The sequence below is a fragment of the Procambarus clarkii genome, chromosome 57, assembly GCF_040958095.1.
Source record: "Procambarus clarkii isolate CNS0578487 chromosome 57, FALCON_Pclarkii_2.0, whole genome shotgun sequence".
NCBI classification, from domain to species: domain Eukaryota; kingdom Metazoa; phylum Arthropoda; class Malacostraca; order Decapoda; family Cambaridae; genus Procambarus; species Procambarus clarkii.
The window spans coordinates 19,463,356-19,482,200 of NC_091206.1; the positions used below are offsets into that span (position 1 = coordinate 19,463,356).

Consider the following 18,845-nt stretch of genomic DNA (forward strand, 5'->3'; position numbering starts at 1 on the left):
TTTTTCTATGCATTGATAGGTAAGGTCAGGAAAGTTACTTGGGTTCGAAAGTTTCTGATTAGATTAGCATTTTGCACTGTATACATAATACCAAATCGAGACAACAGGTTGCCGAGTTAACCTGCCTGTATGACCAATCCAAAAAGTATACGGAGATCTCAACAGCTTGCTTGGGAGTAACTGACAGCTCGGATATGTATATAAATAACAGCCGAGCGGAATATTCATGCGAGCATTCGGTTATATATGCCTTAGATCACCAGGATATACGCTCGACAGTTAAGCTGAGCACCGGGAAGCATATTTGACAGCCAGGCTGTGTGTAGCAGACAGGTGGGTAGCTGGACCGAGAGGATAGGCCCTCACTCCTTCCCCTCCGGGGGATAGGGAGAAGGGGAGGTGGGGTTGGGGGGGGGAGAGACACGTGAGCCTACATAAGCACATAAGCCGATTAACAGCCCGGAGAATTCGGCATACTAATTGGGTTCCCGGTAGCAGAGGCAACAGCACTGACAGACCCTATTCTCTGTCTCTTCCTCTCTCTCTCTTTATCTCTATCTCTCCAAAATATATATCTATCTATCTATATATATATATATATATATATATATATATATATATATATATATATATATATATATATACATATATACACATATATATATATATAAATCCGTGCATCACACTCTTCCCCATCTCCACATTCTGACTCCCTCGCACCTTCTTCCTGCTGTTGCTTTAATTATGCCTCAGTTTTTTCTTGCCTTAGCTTTTGCCACATCATAAATTCACAATGATCGCCTTCCTCGCTGGCTGCTTAACATACCAGCCGCATTTATCACAGATTTAAAAAGCTTCCTGCCTCTCTCTTTACATGTTCTCTCATGCTTCAGGGGGCTCCAGACATCTTGTGGTCATGTGGTCCTTTCAACACAATACATATATATATATATATATATATATATATATATATATATATATATATATATATATATATATATATATATATATATATATATGTGTGTGTGTGTGTGTGATCAAGCGGATTAAGGCGTCCCTGTACATACCAGTTGCGTTGCTCTTGACAGTATGGGTTCGAGTCACTTCTGGGGTGTGAGCTTTCAGTCGCATATAGTCCTGGGGACCATTCAGGCTTGTTTGCATATATATATATATATATATATATATATATATATATATATATATATATATATATATATATATATATATATATATATAAAGATATGTAATGTGTGTGCGTGTGTGAGAAAGGCTGCAGGAATACGCAAGATATAAATCACTAAGAACTCTGAATGACCCGACCAGGATTCGAACCCATGACGACCAGGCCCACCCCTAAACGTACACAGTACTGTGACAACCGCACTAATGATAGACGATCTTTGATGCAGTATTTACGGTACCGTGTACGTTTAGGGGTGACCCTGGACATCATGGATTCGAATCCTGGCCGGATCATCTAGAGTTCTTATTATTATATATCTGTATAATCACTATTATATATATATATATATATATATATATATATATATATATATATATATATATATATATATGTATATATATATATATATATATATATATATATATATATATATATATATATATATACATATATATATTATCACAATGGTTTGACATTTCAGTTAGAAAATAATTTTGAAGCAATGGGGTGACTTGAACTGGCGTTGTGGTGATTCTCGGTCACCAGTCTTAATTCACTTGGCCACGATAGAGCACAAGCCAACCAACCCGGGACTACTGAATTCACTTGGAGGTTCTGGAACCCAACCAGAATTTTTACATTCGACTCGCCTGCACTCTGGCCCGCGGGTAATGGGTTTCACACCCTTATGCCTCCGTTGAATTGAGTAGTGTTCTGGGATGGTCGGCTTGTGTCCTATCGTGGCCAAGTGGGTTGAGGCAGGTGTCGGAGAATCACCAGAACGCTGGTTCAAATCTCCCCATTTCCTCAAAATTTAAATTGAAGTTGAAAAATGTTTATTGAGGTAAAATACACACACAGGGATAAGGTAGCTCAAGCTATTCTCACCCCGTTCAGTACATTGTGTTAATACATACATTGACACACATCACAAACAATAAACATATTATCTAACATTCTGAATATTCCTCAACATGATTTTCTCATATATAAATATATATCCAACATGAAAAGTGCTAATAGCAGCAGGGAATGTTTCACGAATACAGGTTAGCAGTTCTCAATAAAGCAAGTTCTCCCTCCATTTGTTTTACGTTTCTCTCCTGTCTTCCTTGTCTCCCTCTCGAGCAGATAAATCTGTTGACGAGAGAGAATCAGTGTGTCTTGAAATATAATTAAGAGGAGATAAAAGAAATTGTTACCAAGACAAAACATGCATGAGAAGTGACACTGTAACTCGCTGGCGCTCTCACCGCTCAAGTGTCAGGCCGACGCAAATGTTTTGACATCTGTTTCACGTATATCACATTTGAGACCAAAACGACACCAGTCGTGTTTGTATGAGTTATGCGAGAGTTCTTGAGCATGAGGAACGTCATCAGGGCTGATGAGAGAACTGCTGAGGAGAAGAGAAGAAGCCAAGCGAGATCAGAGGAACAGAGCCAAGAATAGGTGAACGTAGCAGAGCTGAGAAGCAGAGAGAGAGGAGTAGAACAGCGAACAGGATAGAGAAGAAATTGTAAGATTTAAAGAGAGAACAGGAACTCTGGGAGTAGCGGAGGGGGAAAAAGACGGGAGAGGAGGGAGAGGGAAGGTGATTGTGGATGAAGAGACTAGAAGAGGAAGGCAAGGAATGAAACTAGGCAGCAACGTCAAAGATCAAGAGGAGACGAAATGTTAGCATTGTTTGCCGCCGGAGGCGGCTAGTTTACCCCATACTCATCCTGTGAGCGGAAGCGCAAAAGCATTACAGAGGGCACAAAAGGTCTTTATCAGACATCATCTTAGATTATTACAAAAACAATTTCATCTATCCTTCAAACCTTATAGTTACATGTCAGCTAGTTACAGAGAATGTTCTATTTCAAGAGCTATATATATACAGTAATACAATAATGGTAGGTCTTATAGCTAATACATAATTGTTTTAACAATGGAGATATTACAGTCATAGGGAAGCTGCTGTTTATTATTAGCCTTCACAATAGTGAGTTTCTTAATCTCATATGTCATTTATCTACTGGGAGCGAAATATGGATACAGTGCAAGGATTACAGGTATTTTATCCTTGGTAATAAGATAGGTTGCCATATCATACAGCGTGAGCTTAGATTTATCTCTAAATGACTCAATTTTAATACAATCCAAGATAAAGTAGGGTTCCCTCAGAATCCGCTGTTTCTGGACAATTCTTTCTCATCTAAAAGTAACAAATGTTGATTTTGAAACAGAAGACTGAAGCAAAAGTTTAGAATAGCATCTGTTATGAAAGAGCTCATCTCCTAGGAATGATTCACAGGAGCTGTAGCCCCCCCCCCCTATAACTATGCCCTTCCTCTTGTTAAATAGGGTAAGGGAAGGGAACTGTCAAGAGAAAGCGCAAAGCCATTACGACTATATAACACTGAATGGGAAGGGGTCAGGATAAGGGTTTGGGATGGGACGAGGGGAAGGAATGGTGGCCAACCACTTGGATAGTCGGGGATTGAACGCCGACCTGCATGAAGCGAGACCGTCGTTCTACCGTCCAGCCCAAGTGGTTGGCAACTACATAGGGAACAGATGGTTGTATTATAAATGTCTTATAATCAGAAGTTCGCAGAGAATAAGCCTAAGCTCATCTAGGCTTGGAGACATAAACCACTGGAACGACAAAAAAAAATAATTTATATAGATGTTATTATATTTACTCAGATTTATTGAATATCACTTGTAACCTACTCTAGAAATTCCTATTCAATGGTAACGGATGATATACTCACCCAGTTGTGCTTGCGGGGGTTGAGCTTTGGTTCTGTGGTCCCCGCCCTTAACCGTCAATCAACTGGTATACAGTATACGTGTATATAACAGTAAGATGTTTACCTTGGACTCTGCGAGCCTCAAAGGTCAGTGTTATAACCTGGTTCCTTCCCCCTGAGTGACCCACTTCACCTCCGGCCACCCCATTAGAGTCCCACTGAAATAACCTCATAAAGCATGGGTGTATATGGGAGGGTCGTACAACAGTGTCTTCTATATGTGTAGGCCACCTGCCCCGGGGTAATAAATAGATGAGGGCTCGAGGAGGCGACGCAACACCCAACCAGCCCCCAGATTCACGAAGCAGTTTTGCAAGTACTTACGACCATGTACATCTTTCCTCAATCTTTGACGGCTTTGGTTACATTTATTAAACAGTTTACAAGCTTGAAAAACTTGCCAATCAACTGTTGTTATTGTTACAAACAGCCTCCTGGTGCTTCGGAGCTCATTAACTGTTTAATGATTGTAAGCAAAGCTGCCAAAGATTCAGAAAAGATGTACAAGTTCGTAAGTGCTTGCATAACTGCTTCATGAATCTGGCCCGAGGCTCCAACTATGCCAATTCAAATGTGCGAGAAAACCATGGATAATGCTCGTAGAGAAGGTTATAACGAGATCATTAATTAAAGTGTTTACATCACGTGATATTTTCGGTGTTTAGGAGGTGGCAGGCGGCCTGGCCGACTGACCCAGTGACCTACAAGGGGTGAAGAGTAGCGTATAGAGGGATAGACCAGAAGAGATATTGACAGCCACAGGAAAGCCAGAGAGAAGGGGGCCCTCCCTTAGACGTTACAGCAAATCAAAACAATGAACCCAAAAGGCAGGGCTCAGGAGCTGGAACCTCTCATCCCTTTTCCAGCCTATTTTCTATCCAGTGACCTTCCTCGTATCAAATCATAAATCCTTGCAGAGCTTGATAAAATTCAGTTTTACGGTGAACAAATTCATAGTGCATACACACACACATACACACACTGTTCAGTGATTGCATATGATGTATAAAATTATCGTAAACCGGTTCCAATACAGCTACGCAACCTCCCACTCGAGGCCTGATACTTGATCCAGTGTGCTTTCCCGAGCGGCCCGGTCTGTCTTCATAACGTGACACGGAATTAACAGATCATCATCGAGTGTGACGGGCCGATTAACTGATCTCTCACACAACTTCCTGGAGAACGTGCGGCTGGAGGCTGGAGGGAGGAGTGGGACTGACAGGCGCAGGTGGTGACGTGTGAGTGGTTTTTGGTGAGTGGTTGTTGGTGAGTGGTTGTTGATGAGTGGTTGTTGATGAGTGGTAGGTGCAGCATTATGGTGTGGTGGTTGTCATGAATGCACGCAGAGTGATGATGTGTTATATACGTGTGTATTTACTCTGTATATTGACCAGACATAGAAGGTGAAGGGACAACGACGTCCTGGACCATTCTCAAGTCGATTGTGTGACTGACAATTATAAATAGGATTCCATTAAATACTTTACATATCCAGACATAACCTAACACAGCTTCCCTTCATCCCCCCCCCTCCCCTCTTTCTTTCTCTCCTTCCCCTGTCTCTCTCTCCCTCTCCCTCATTCTCTCATCCTCTCGCAGCTTATATAAATAAGCTGCCACTTATTCATTTCATTCAGAAGACAGACACACAAACGCGTGCACAGTGCAGTTTTAACAGAAAAATTAATTCAGGGAGTGTGTACACAGCAATTGTCACGCTCTATTTCACCAAAATAATAAGAGTTGTAATTACTCCATCGTGAGAACTGAGTATTCTCGCAAGATGTGTTTGTATTGCTGTAACGTAGTAGCTGGATTGTGGAAGTGTGAACTCACCTAGTTGTACTTACCTAGTTGTGTCTGCAGGATCGAGCAATGACTCTTGGATCCCGCCTTTCGAGCATCGGTTGTTTACAGCAATGACTCCGGTCCTATTTCCCTATCATACCTGGTTTTAAAATTATGAATAGTATTTGCTTCCACAACCTGTTCCTTAAGTGCATTCCATTTTCCCACTACTCTCACGCTAAAAGAGAACTTCCTAACATCCCTGTGACTCATCTGAGTTTCCAGCTTTTACCCATGCCCCCTCGTTCTGTTACTATTCCGTGTGAACATTTCATCTATGTCCACTCTGTCAATACCTCTGAGTATTTTATACGTTCCTATCATGTCCCCCCCCCCTCTCCCTTCTTCTTTCTAGTGTCGTAAGGCATAGTTCCCTCAGGCGCTCCTCATACCCCATCCCTCGTAGCTCTGGGACGATTCTCATTGCAAACCTCTGAACCTTTTCTAGTTTCTTTATATGCTTCTTCAGATGGGGACTCCATGATGAGGCGGCATACTCTACGACTGGCCTCACGTAGGCAGTGTAAAGCGCCCTAAATGCCTCCTTACTTAGGTTTCTGAATGATGTCCTAACTTTTGCTAGTGTAGAGTTCGCTGTTGTCGTTATCCTATGATAATCCTATCCTATCATATGATAATCCTATCCTATCCACACACACACAATGTGTGTGTGTGTGTGTGTGTGTGTGTGTGTGTGTGTGAGTGTGTGTGTGTGTGTGTGTGTGTGTGTGTGTGTGTGTGTGTGTGTGTGTGTGTGTGTGTGTGTGTGTGTGTGTGTGTGTGTGTGTGTGTGTGTGTGTGTGTGTGTGTGTGTTTGTGTGTGAGTGTGTGTGCTCACCTAATTGTGCTCACCTAATTGTGCTTGCGGGGGTTGAGCTCTGGCTCTTTGGTCCCGCCTCTCAACCGTCAATCAACTGGTGTACAGATTCCTGAGCCTATTGGGCTCTATCATATCTACATTTGAAATTGTGTATGGAGTCAGCCACACACACACCATGTGTGTGTGTGTGTGTGTGTGTGTGTGTGTGTGTGTGTGTGTGTGTGTGTGTGTGTGTGTGTGTACTCACCTATTTGTGATTGCGGGGGTTGAGCTTCGGCTCTTTGGTCCCGCCTCATTTAAGGCAAAGCTTTCTTAAAGTGTGTAGCAAAGCAAGAACGGCACCACAGCGGTGTAACGTTCATTCCAAAAGAGAGAGAGAGAGAGAGAGAGAGAGAGAGAGAGAGAGAGAGAGAGAGAGAGAGAGAGAGAGAGAGAGAGAGAGAGAGAGAGAGAGAGAGAGAGAGAGAGAGAGAGAGAGAGAGAGAGAGAGAGAGAGAGAGAGAGGGAGAGAGAGAGAGAGAGAGAGAGAGAGAGAGAGAGAGTGAGTGAGTGAGTGAGTGAATGAGTGAGTGAGACAGCACATATGTGAGGCTTTGTGAGTTAGTGAGGCTGGGAGTGGCTCTGTGAATAATACACGATCAATGGAAGCTTGTGTATGTGTACGATTGATACATTGGTTCAGGTGACAACGCGGCTTGGCTCAGGGTACTGTGGATGAATACAGGGTCAATGTGGAATACTTGAATATTCAGACTCGGATTGATAAGGCTTAGAATCATTGAAAATTATTAGTGTATTGTATAATACGACCATTAGAACAAATAGCACGTCGCTTGTGTGCTGTGGACACTGGAGAGGTCATTTTAATATATTCCCAAGACGCACCTCTCAACCTTGTTATGCTGCAGACCTCAGTTATTATCTTCTACTATTCATCCCCTCTCATCTCTGTATACACATCTTCGTGCACACCTCGTCGAGTCCTTGCCATTCCTTGCTCACATCTCAGCGTCGGAGCAATAATGACTGCTTCAGCTCTCCTTGTGAAGTAAGTCAAGCTACTAAGTGTAACTGGCGTGTCATGGTTGATAGCTAGATGAATTTTTGGGTTCAGTTCCCAATTCATATATGTCCTTCTGTAACCTTTTCATCTACCACCAATGGGATAGGTATGGGGCCCAATTCCCCACGGAGTTGTTAAGGGCTCCAATTCCCCACACGAAGTTGGTATGGAGTGCATAATTAAATAATAAAATAAACCGCTGAGTTATCCACGTCATTGATGAATCTTTCTTAGTCATTCTCAGCTGTCTGCAACGTATCGAATCACTAATATCAAACCTTTCTTTTCTCATTCCTCTAGTTTAATCACCAACATGAGAATCAATACTCAATCACCTTGACCATGACCAGCCAAATATTAACCACGAATCTAACTCGGGAGTTTGCATTCCATTACCACACACTCGTAACGTGAACAACTTCATCCCTCCATTTCTGCCTGGTAATTGGTCACTTTGAAACAGCTTGTTTGATGCGAAGTTGACGACCAACTACGACCATCGCGTCAGCTTCTGTGAATGGGGAATTAATTACCGAAGTCCCCTTTTACTAACCTGACCCTACTCCGTTCGGCAAGCAATGAGTGTACACATTTTGGATAATTGTATGCATATCAGGTGTTTTGAACCAGACTGGGCTTAGGTACTCCCAGTTAAACCTGTCCTCACACTTGATACATCATAAAATTTAAGCTATCGACTATGGCGTCGAAACTATTGTGCTCTAGGAAATTAAAGTGACTATAATATTGACCCTTCCATCTCTAATAAGCATTGCCCTCGACAGGTTAGGTGGGTTAAACATGTTTATACGCATCTGCATGTGGAAAACCACTTCAAATTTGACGCAAGTCTAATCATAAGAGTAGGGTGTCCCCCAAAAGGCCAGAATGTCCAAGACGGGCGCCGTTTTGACGTTTAATCAACGAAAGATCATTGAATCTACGTTAATGACGTTGATTCGACGTAGAAACCGTGTCCCTTTTTATCCTCTCCATCCAGTTTCCCAGGAATTTTCCTGCATGATCTCAGCTCAGACTAACCTTGAATTATAAAACGCTAGTGATGTATACCAGATATATTTCATGGTTAAACACAAATCAGTTTGCTTAAATTAAAAACACTTTTAGAAGACTTTCACAGAGTCCAAAGTTATGTAAAGTCAGATGAATAAAGTGTAAACTTTTATTTTTATCATGCTTATGCCTTAAGAATACATATTGCTATTCCTATTCCCTGAAAGAGCAAACGTGGCGTTTGTTGTAAAAAACACTGAAGAACTAATTGAGAAAGTAAAAATAACTTCTTCTGTATAGTTACTTTTATCACGAGATGAACCAAATGTCCCCTAAATACGGCTCTCAAACTGACTCATGTCAACAACCATTAATACAAAACTGGGGTCGAGCTGGCACTTACTGGGGGTCGAGCTGGCACTTACTGGGGTCGAGCTGGCACTTACTGGGGGTCTAGTAGATTCCCCTTTACTCTGGTAACTCCGTCGTCAACCAATATCTCCCATACTTGTAGCACTCCAGCCCGCAACTTCTACAGGGTTGCATATCAATAAATTCCCACATAATGGGGAACGCTGTTTGTTCATTCGCTGGAGCTGTGAGCGACGCTACGGTACTCACTCTGTACCTCACTAACAGAAGTAAGGAAGGATGGAAGTAGTACAAGCAATAGTTAGGGTTGAAGGGGTGGAGAGGGGAAGTGAGAAGGTTTGAGGTAGGTGAAAAAGGAATGGTTTTCTTTTTTAGAGGTTTGGAAACAGAGAGTTGCTCTTGAAAACACATAAACTTTGTTACGATAAAAGTTTTTTGCTCACTCTTAAATCCGTCTCCTCCTGGTTTGAGGAAATGTGGGATTTTGTCGTGTGAGATATTTTACGTAGTTTCTCTTAACCTTGTTAATGTCATTGTTGCTAAGGAAACTAAAATTTGTATTTTTCCCCTTCAACACCCACACTTCCTCCTCAAGTGAGGCGTCTTGGGCTCACAATGAACGTCTTCCAGATCAAAGTCTCTGGTCGTGAGACTTTGTTCAGTGTCGGGTCAACCACCAACATATCCTTCACTTTCTTTTATTATATATATATATATATATATATATATATATATATATATATATATATATATATATATATATATATATATATATATATATATATATATATATATATATATATATATATAACAAACCTATGAAGCAAGCATTTCTTTCCCACATCTAACAAGACACATCTTGCTACTTGTTTATCAACCCAACCACTTGGCCTGGACGGTAGAGTGACGGTCTCGCTTCATGCAGGTCAGTGTTCAATCCCCGACCGTTCAAGTCATCGGGCAATATTCCTTTCCCCCGTCCCGTCACAAATGTTTATTCTGACTCCTTCCAAGTGCTATATAGTCATAATGATTTGGCGCTTTCTTCTGATACTTCTCTTCCCTTGCTCATCTTGATCGTATCATGAGGTTATCATAAGATGATTTCGGGGCAAAGCGTCCCCGCGGCCCGGTCCTCGACCAGGCCTTCTTTTTGTTACACCCCCTCCCACTCCCAGAAAGCAGCTCGTAGCAGCTGTCTAACTCCCAGGTACCTATTTACTGCTAGATAACAAGGGCATCTGGATGATAGAAACATTTTGCCCATTTGTCTCCGCCTCCACCGGGGATCGAACCCGAAACCTCCGGGCTACGAATCCGAAACGCTGTCCACCAAGCTGTCAGGCGCCCGTAAAAGTACAATGAATTGATTCGATTAATACTTCTCTTTTGTTTCCTTTTAAATGCTCGAATTCATTCACAAAGTATAAATGGGTCTCTCTCCAGGTTTTATGAATGTCGTTTGATTGCCTTTATTGCTCTCGTGTCTTAAACTTAAGGTCATGGAGAAATAATAACATTTGCTTCATTGATTAACAGTTTACGAACTATTTACTCTATTGACACTGATAATCATTACTCTGACCACACATATCTGACACTATTATGCTAAAAATTCGTGCATTACACATTGCCATATTCGCATCTCACCCTTACGAGTCTTGAGAATCCATGTCCACTACATTGGCATTGTGTTCACTCACACTTCCCCAAGCCAAGCCGCTCTGTCATCCAAGCCAGTATATCAAGCGTACACAAACACAAGCTTCCTTTGATCGTGTATTCACAGAACCACTCCCAGCCTCGCTAACACTGCAACACACTCAGCTTTCCGTCTCTCTTTCTCTCGGAAAGAATGTTACACTGACGCTGCTCTTGCTTTGGCATACACTTCATGCAGGATTGATTTCTAACCAAGTGCATTCAACAATTTTATATATGTAAAAAAGGCATAAACATAAGAACATAAGAACAAAGGCAACTGCAGAAGGCCTGTTGGCCCATACGAGGCAGCTCCTGTTGGCCCATATGAGGCAGCTCCTGTTGGCCCATACGAGGCAGCTCCTGTTGGCCCATACGAGGCAGCTCCTAAAGGAACACACAAAGAACCCATTCACCCCCCTCCATACACACAAAAACACATGCACACATTCACACACACACCTACCTACTCACCTACACTCATCCATACACATACAATACACCCACAGAATACCGAATGTGGTACCGATTTTAAAGGGAGGCAATTCTACATAAGGAGATGAGATGCTGAAAAAGATGGCATTAGTTGAGTTTTGACAAACTGAATCAGTGATGTATGCAAATTCTTTTGTGCATTTAGGACGGAAAGCAAAGGTTTCAAGTAGATATTAATAAAGTTTTCGACTGGGCAACAGAAAATAATATGATTTTAACAGTGATAAATTCCAGGTACTCAGGTACGTAAATATGAGAACCTTAAACATAATACAGGGTATAAAACACAATCAAATGTGCCCCAAGTAGGAAAGCAGCATGTAAAGGATTTGGGAATAACGATGACTGACGACCTAACGTTTAGGGAGCATAACCAAGCAAATATGGCGTCAGCCAGAAAAATGATTGGGTGGATTACGAGAACTTTCAAATCTAGGGATCCCATCACAATGGTTGTACAATAAAAATCACTTGCACTGTCCCGTCTTGAGTACTGCTCAGTATTCACTTCCTCCTTCAGAGCAGGAGAGATTGCTGAAATAGAGGAAATACAGAGAATATATACGGCATACATAGACGCAATAAAACACCTAAATTATTGGGATCGTCACGAAGCACTCTAAATGTATTCTCTAGAAAGGAGACGCGAGAAATATTAAATAATATACACGTAGAAGATACTGGAGGGCCAAGTACCAAATATACACAGTAAAATAACAACGTACTAGAGTGAACGAAATGAAAGAAAATGCAGAATAGAACCAGTGAAGAGCAGGGCCATAGGCACAATCAGAGAACACTGTATAAACATCAGAGGTCCACGGTTGTTCAACACCCTCCCAGCGAGCATAAGGAATATTGCCGGATGCAACCGTGGACATCTTCAAGAAAAAACTAGATCATTTTCTCCAAGGAGTGCCGGACCAAGCGGACTGTGGTGGATATGTGGGCCTGGGTGCCACTCCAAGCAACAGCCTGGTGGACCAAACTCTCACAAGTCAAGCCTGGCCTCGGGCCAGGCTTGGGGAGTAGAAGAACTCCCAGAACCCCATCTAGCAGGTATCAAGCAGGTTACTTATTGGGAGTGCAGGAATTGAAATAAATCTTTATTCATAGTTATAAAGGGCAATGATGAACCATTTGAAAATCGGCATATTTTCTCGTCATGTATGCAATCAGGAAGCAAGAAAATAGAAATCAAGCGACAACACAGTAGGCGTGTCGACCCATATTTCGCAAGTCTCTTGCCAATAAACCTATGATACATATACTTGAAACCTGACCTGACTAAGTGATTATCGATATATAGTGAGTCTAACAAATGAACTAAATTCGTAATACATATAAGTGTATAATACCTCGAGTTTGTGATGCTCTTACATGATTGTAATAACTGTGTTTCTCTATGAGAGGATTACTTCATTATTCACATTTTGTTTCTTATACACATAATTTGCAAAATATGATTAATTATCTTACCCGAGGATATACTGTAACAGATTTTACGAAGGCTATTTTGTCATAATATGTTTGTGAAATATTTATATTTATTTGTATGTGTAAATATACGTAGAAAATGATTAATTTCTAGTCCTTTTATTAACAATGGACTAGAAATTTAATTTAATACCAACACAATGTATTTTGATCAAGAATCATCGCGGGAGTAACGTTAACAGAATGCCACGTGCCACTACTTTTCTTTATGCCAATTCTGACCCACTCATGATGGACACGTAACCAACAGCAATTACCAGGGTAATTTGCATGAAACTAGCCTCAAGCGTTTGACCTCTAATCTCGGACAGAAAAAGAGAACAAAAAAATCCCGTTTACATAGTTGGAAAGGAATCCATATCCTCTGAGAGAGAGAGAAAGGGCATTAGATGTGATTTGTTAGGTCCCACCATACATATTTATGTTCTTTTGCCCCTCCCACACCCTTGTAACTTTCGTAAGTGGCAGCTGTCTGAGCATTACATGGAGAAAAATAATTTTCCACTAAGGACTGCAAGTTAGAGCTATGCGCTTATGTACGGAGAGCACCACGAGAATATCGAGTGAATGTATACGTAGGAAATGATCCCATCTTTCAGTTCTCAGGATTCCCGCATACCATTCCCATTCCGCGATTCCAGAAGCATTCCTATTCTGGAGCCGATGACACCATTTATCACTTCCCGGATCCCACACACACACACACGCTCTCTCTCTCTCTACCTCTCTTTGAGACCTCACCATAAAAACTGGTTTATTTAATGAGCATCTTATTAGTATTAATTAAAGTTAATTTCAAATGCCGACTAACAATCGTGTTAGTTACTGGATGAAGCTTCAGCCAACTGTGAACCAGAGCCTTTATATGATCTGTTGATTGGATTTTATGCATATTTACGTGTTGAGTAAACGTTTCATATGCGATATAGCTTAGGAATTGATGATCTCTGGATGAGTGATGTTCTTGAGAATGGTGAAGCAAGCATGGGACTTTGAATGGCTGAGCATCTTGTGTTGTGGGTGTCCACGAAGTTGGTTCAGATTGGGGAAACCCTTCAGAAAATTTGTGTTACACGCGTCTGAAAGACCGCCAACATCTGTATGGTGTTGATAGCTCTGATGTACATAGCAGCTCGTTTAGAATGGATAAACACTAAAGATAGACCTGCTTTCTCCCTTCATTTTCTCTCTTTCTCCTGTCTCCTCTTTCCCTCGCTCCCCAGTTCTCTCATTTCCCTATCTTTAATCTCTCTCATTCCCTCTCTCACTGCCTCTCTCAACGGATGAATCTTGATTCCTATGGATCAGTTTGTTTATCTTCGAACCACCTCCTCCCACGAATACTTCTCTGGGCGGCCGAGACAGCTTCTCACGCGAAAATGTGATCAAATCTCTTCCTCGGTAACAAGTTACATAACAACAGCTTTTCAGAAAAAAAGTTACTTTTTTGGCAAAACTGTACTTCAGGGTAGCTTCCACGTTGATTAGAAAGTGTTAATGTTAATACTTGGTACCTTTGTGTAAGTCTCGTGAAATTTATTATTCATTAGTGGGTGTTACTTTTCGGTACTATATCAATATATATGATTTTTTTATTATTAATTAAAAAAATTATTGTGTATCTGTAATTAAAATTCATTACAATAATGTCATTACTTTTTATTATTAAAACGTTTTATTAATATATATGAAAATTAAAACCATAACCATAACCATAACATAACACCATAAAACCATAACATACCAAAATTATACATATATATGTGTATATATATATATATATATATATATATATATATATATATATATATATATATATATATATATATATTTTATTAAATATGACCGAAAAAGTAAGATTAATAATTCTAACACGAATTTTCTCAATCTTTCGTACATTATGCTTCACTGTTGGAGGTAAATCAAAAATCACTTCTCCAAAATTCATTTTTATTTCTAGTCTGACGCGACACGGGCGCGTTTCGTAAAACTTATTACATTTTCAAAGACTTCACAAATACACAACTGATTAGAACTTGCGTTTCCCTGATTTTATATCTACATTTGAGTGAGGTGGGAAGGGTGATGTGGCATTACATTTGAGTGAGGTGGGAAGGATGATGTGGCATTAGAGGATATTAATAGGGTATTAAAAGTATCAACACAAGACAGAACACGAAACAATGGATATTGAATAGAAGTGTTTGTAGAAAGCCTATTGGTCCATATTTCTTGATGCTTCTATATTGGAGCGGAGTCTTGAGGTGGGTAGAATATAGTTGTGCAATAATTGGCTGTTGATTGCTGGTGTTGACTTCTTGATGTGTAGTGCCTCGCAAACGTCAAGCCGCGTAGCGATAGCAGGCGGCTTGACGTTTGCGAGGCACTACACATCAAGAAGTCAACACCAGCAATCAACAGCCAATTATTGCACAACTATATTCTACCCACCTCAAGACTCCGCTCCAATATAGAAGCATCAAGAAATATGGACCAATAGGCTTTCTACAAACACTTCTATTCAATATCCATTGTTTCGTGTTCTGTCTTGTGTTGATACTTTTAATACCCTATTAATATCCTCTAATGCCACATCATCCTTCCCACCTCACTCAAATGTAATGCCACATCACCCTTCCCACCTCACTCAAATGTAGATATAAAATCAGGGAAACGCAAGTTCTAATCAGTTGTGTATTTGTGAAGTCTTTGAAAATGTAATAAGTTTTACGAAACGCGCCCGTGTCGCGTCAGACTAGAAATAAAAATGAATTTTGGAGAAGTGATTTTTGATTTACCTCCAACAGTGAAGCATAATGTACGAAAGATTGAGAAAATTCGTGTTAGAATTATTAATCTTACTTTTTCGGTCATATTTAATAAAATATGTCTACAGGAAAGACTGCTACCAAAATATACTAATATATATATATATATATATATATATATATATATATATATATATATATATATATATATATATATATATATCATAGTCTCCCTTTTCCCATCTCAACCTATCTATCTCTCTGTCTTCATCTTTATCTAGCTCTGTCTAGGCTACATCTAGCTAACCTGATGCTATTTTTTCTCTTCACCTCCTTTGTTTTCATTACCAAATTTAGGTGCATGTGCATTTGTTCAGCTGCCCTTGACTATATGATGGGAAATAAAGTGTGTGTCAAGAACTAGCTACGTGGTGCTAAATATCCCCATCACACAGGATGGTTAGTCATACAGAGGCAAGCGATAAGTAGTCTGCACTGGCAGACTCTGGGTGCATTATGAGGATATCATCATGAACACAAGAGTGAATAAGGCAGCAGTGATACTAAAAGTCCCCATCTCGCAGGATGGTTAGACATACAGGGCCATATATTCAGTAGCCTGCACTGGCAAATTTTGGGGATATTATGAGGAAATATTTCTTAAGGCATTTAACTTGGGCCTGCCCAGACTAGCCTATGTTCATCCCGTACCGCAGACCATTCTCGCTGCAAATTTGGGAAAGGCTAGCCCCAAGCGTCCGGTCTTTAACTATGGCATAGCAGACATTTTCTCTCGTAGGTGTGTGTGTGTGTGTGTTGCATGCATGAAAACGTCGCATGTCACTGCAAAATCAACTGAGACAACATGGGCTTCACAAGTCAAACATGAACGGACCTGGAGCGCAAAAAACGGGGTCGCGTGTGATACAAACATTAATTTCATATCCAAGTTAAAATTTAGGGCAACTTATCAGACGGAGAAGTTAAATATAATGTTCCGGGACTCGTCCATCCCCGTTCCCTCCTAAAGTAACTACCGAACTCTCGCTAGTAACTCCAGTTCTCATCCATCTGGAGAAAGTAAACAAATGGAGAGATGAGAAATAAGACTTGGAAAGTATTAGAAAATAATGTGTGTTAGTGACCACGCGATAGCGCCTTGAATGGATACGAGAACCACGTGTGAGGATATGAGGATTAAGTGAGGGAATAGTGTTGTTGTTATAGATTCAGCTACTCGGAACTAGTTCCAAGTAGCACGGGCTATGGTGAGCCCGTAGAGGACTTACCTGGCACAGGAGCGGTGCTGTGGGCTACTTGGTCCATCTGGAACGAACTCGGCCAAACCCTGCAAGAACCGAAGTCGTCTGTGCATTCAGCCATTCTAATCGTTTAGACAACGTTAATAATAATATCTTGGTTATAATAATAATAATAATATCTTATTTTCAAATATATGAGAGGGATCAAGAGGACCCATAAATTATGACTATGGATACCAGCATTGGCACTTGAAGAACGCAGAAATATAATAAAATCAACAAACTGGAAATTGGCAAATTATACTAACAACCATTTAGAGTTTTATTCTCGGTAGCTTCTGTAAGCACAGTTCTACAATTTGCTCAAAATTTGCATCTCATCGGATATGAATAGCGCCTAGATAGCTCAGTTGGGAGAGCGTTAGACTGAAGATCTAAAGGTCCCCGGTTCGATCCCGGGTCTGGGCAATTTTGTACCAATGTTGTTGTTACACACACACACACACACACACACATATATATATATGTATATATGTATATATATATATATATATATATATATATATATATATATATATATATATATATATATATATATATAAATATTTATATATATATATATATATATATATATATATATATATATATATATATCTATTTATATATATATATATATATATATATATATATATATATATATCTATTTATATATATATATATATATATATATATATATATATATATATATATATATATATATATATATAAAGAGAGAGAGAGAGAGAGAGAGAGAGAGAGAGAGAGAGAGAGAGAGAGAGCTGCGGAATGTGATTTTGTGTTTTGCGGTTCGAAGTTCCGATGGTTCGAAATTGAATTAAATATTTATAAATATATACTATATTTTATATTTATATATTGCACCAAAAGATAAAACGAGCAAGTACAGCACTGAACTTGAAAGGCAAGAGATTTAGCAAGTCTCGTGTTTCTTTCCCAGTAGACAATGACAAGTAAAGTAACGATAAAAAAAAAACTACCCGACATGAGAGTAATTTTTGTTCTCACTCACAAATACAATTCATGTTAAGCACATACAAAAGGTAAACTAAATCATATTTAATCCTTCAGTATTCCTGTGCAGCCCAGTAATTTTACATTGCTACCAGACATATGTACATTGTCGTCAGTTTTTCATGGACAAAGATTGAAATCTTTCAGACCACATGCAATGCTGAAAGTTTCTTAGTACTCAACTGCAAGAGACATGAAGTTCTCTCGCAATGACAAATCACAGTGCTTTTTTTGCGTGAGAAATGGTCTTCACTTGATCGATCAATAATGTTTAACAATCTCATCGTGGAATGTGAATAATTGACTGTTTATCTACTCGTTATCATCGTTATTTCAACTTACTGCCCTTATAATTTTGACTCTCGGCTTGTAGTGGAAAAGTGGGGGTTTTGGAATCATGCTCTACTTGTCCATCTATAGTTATGTATATATCAAAAGAATAAATTATATTGGATTTTTTAAATGACTTTGCTTTTAAAATCATACGTCTTTGTAGTTTTGTCATCGCGTCGTTAATAATGTTATTCTCTGAATGCTTGTCGGTGAGTCTGTTAGTCTGTGAGTCTGTTAGTCTGTGAGCCTGTTAGTCTGTGAGTCTGTTAGTCTGGGAGCCTGTGAGCTGTTAGTCTGGGAGCCTGTTAGTCTGTGAGCATGTTAGTCTGTGAGCCTGTTAGTCTGTGAGCCTGTTAGTCTATAATGCCCTTAATTTGTGTTTTTTTCTCTCCCAAGCTCGGAACTTCTTTGTTTAATTTAAATACAAATTAAATCATTACTTAGCAATAAGGCTTAAAGGTAGTTATTTTATAATCATTTGGCACTGGCTATTGAATAAAATTAGTTTAAATTTAATTTAAGTAAATCTTTTTAACACGATCGAGTACATTTTCAGGTCACTTTCATACCATGCCAGTTGAAAGGGTCTATTTAGTTTTCAAAAAAGGAAA

General features: G+C 39.8%; 1 non-coding gene across 1 annotated transcript; it reads left to right on the forward strand.

Annotated features, from left to right (window-relative positions):
• Positions 1-17,225: 17,225 nt before the first annotated feature.
• On the forward strand, positions 17,226-17,298 carry TRNAF-GAA (transfer RNA phenylalanine (anticodon GAA)). Its single transcript has one exon. It is a non-coding gene; the product is annotated as a tRNA-Phe (tRNA).
• Positions 17,299-18,845: the final 1,547 nt, after the last annotated feature.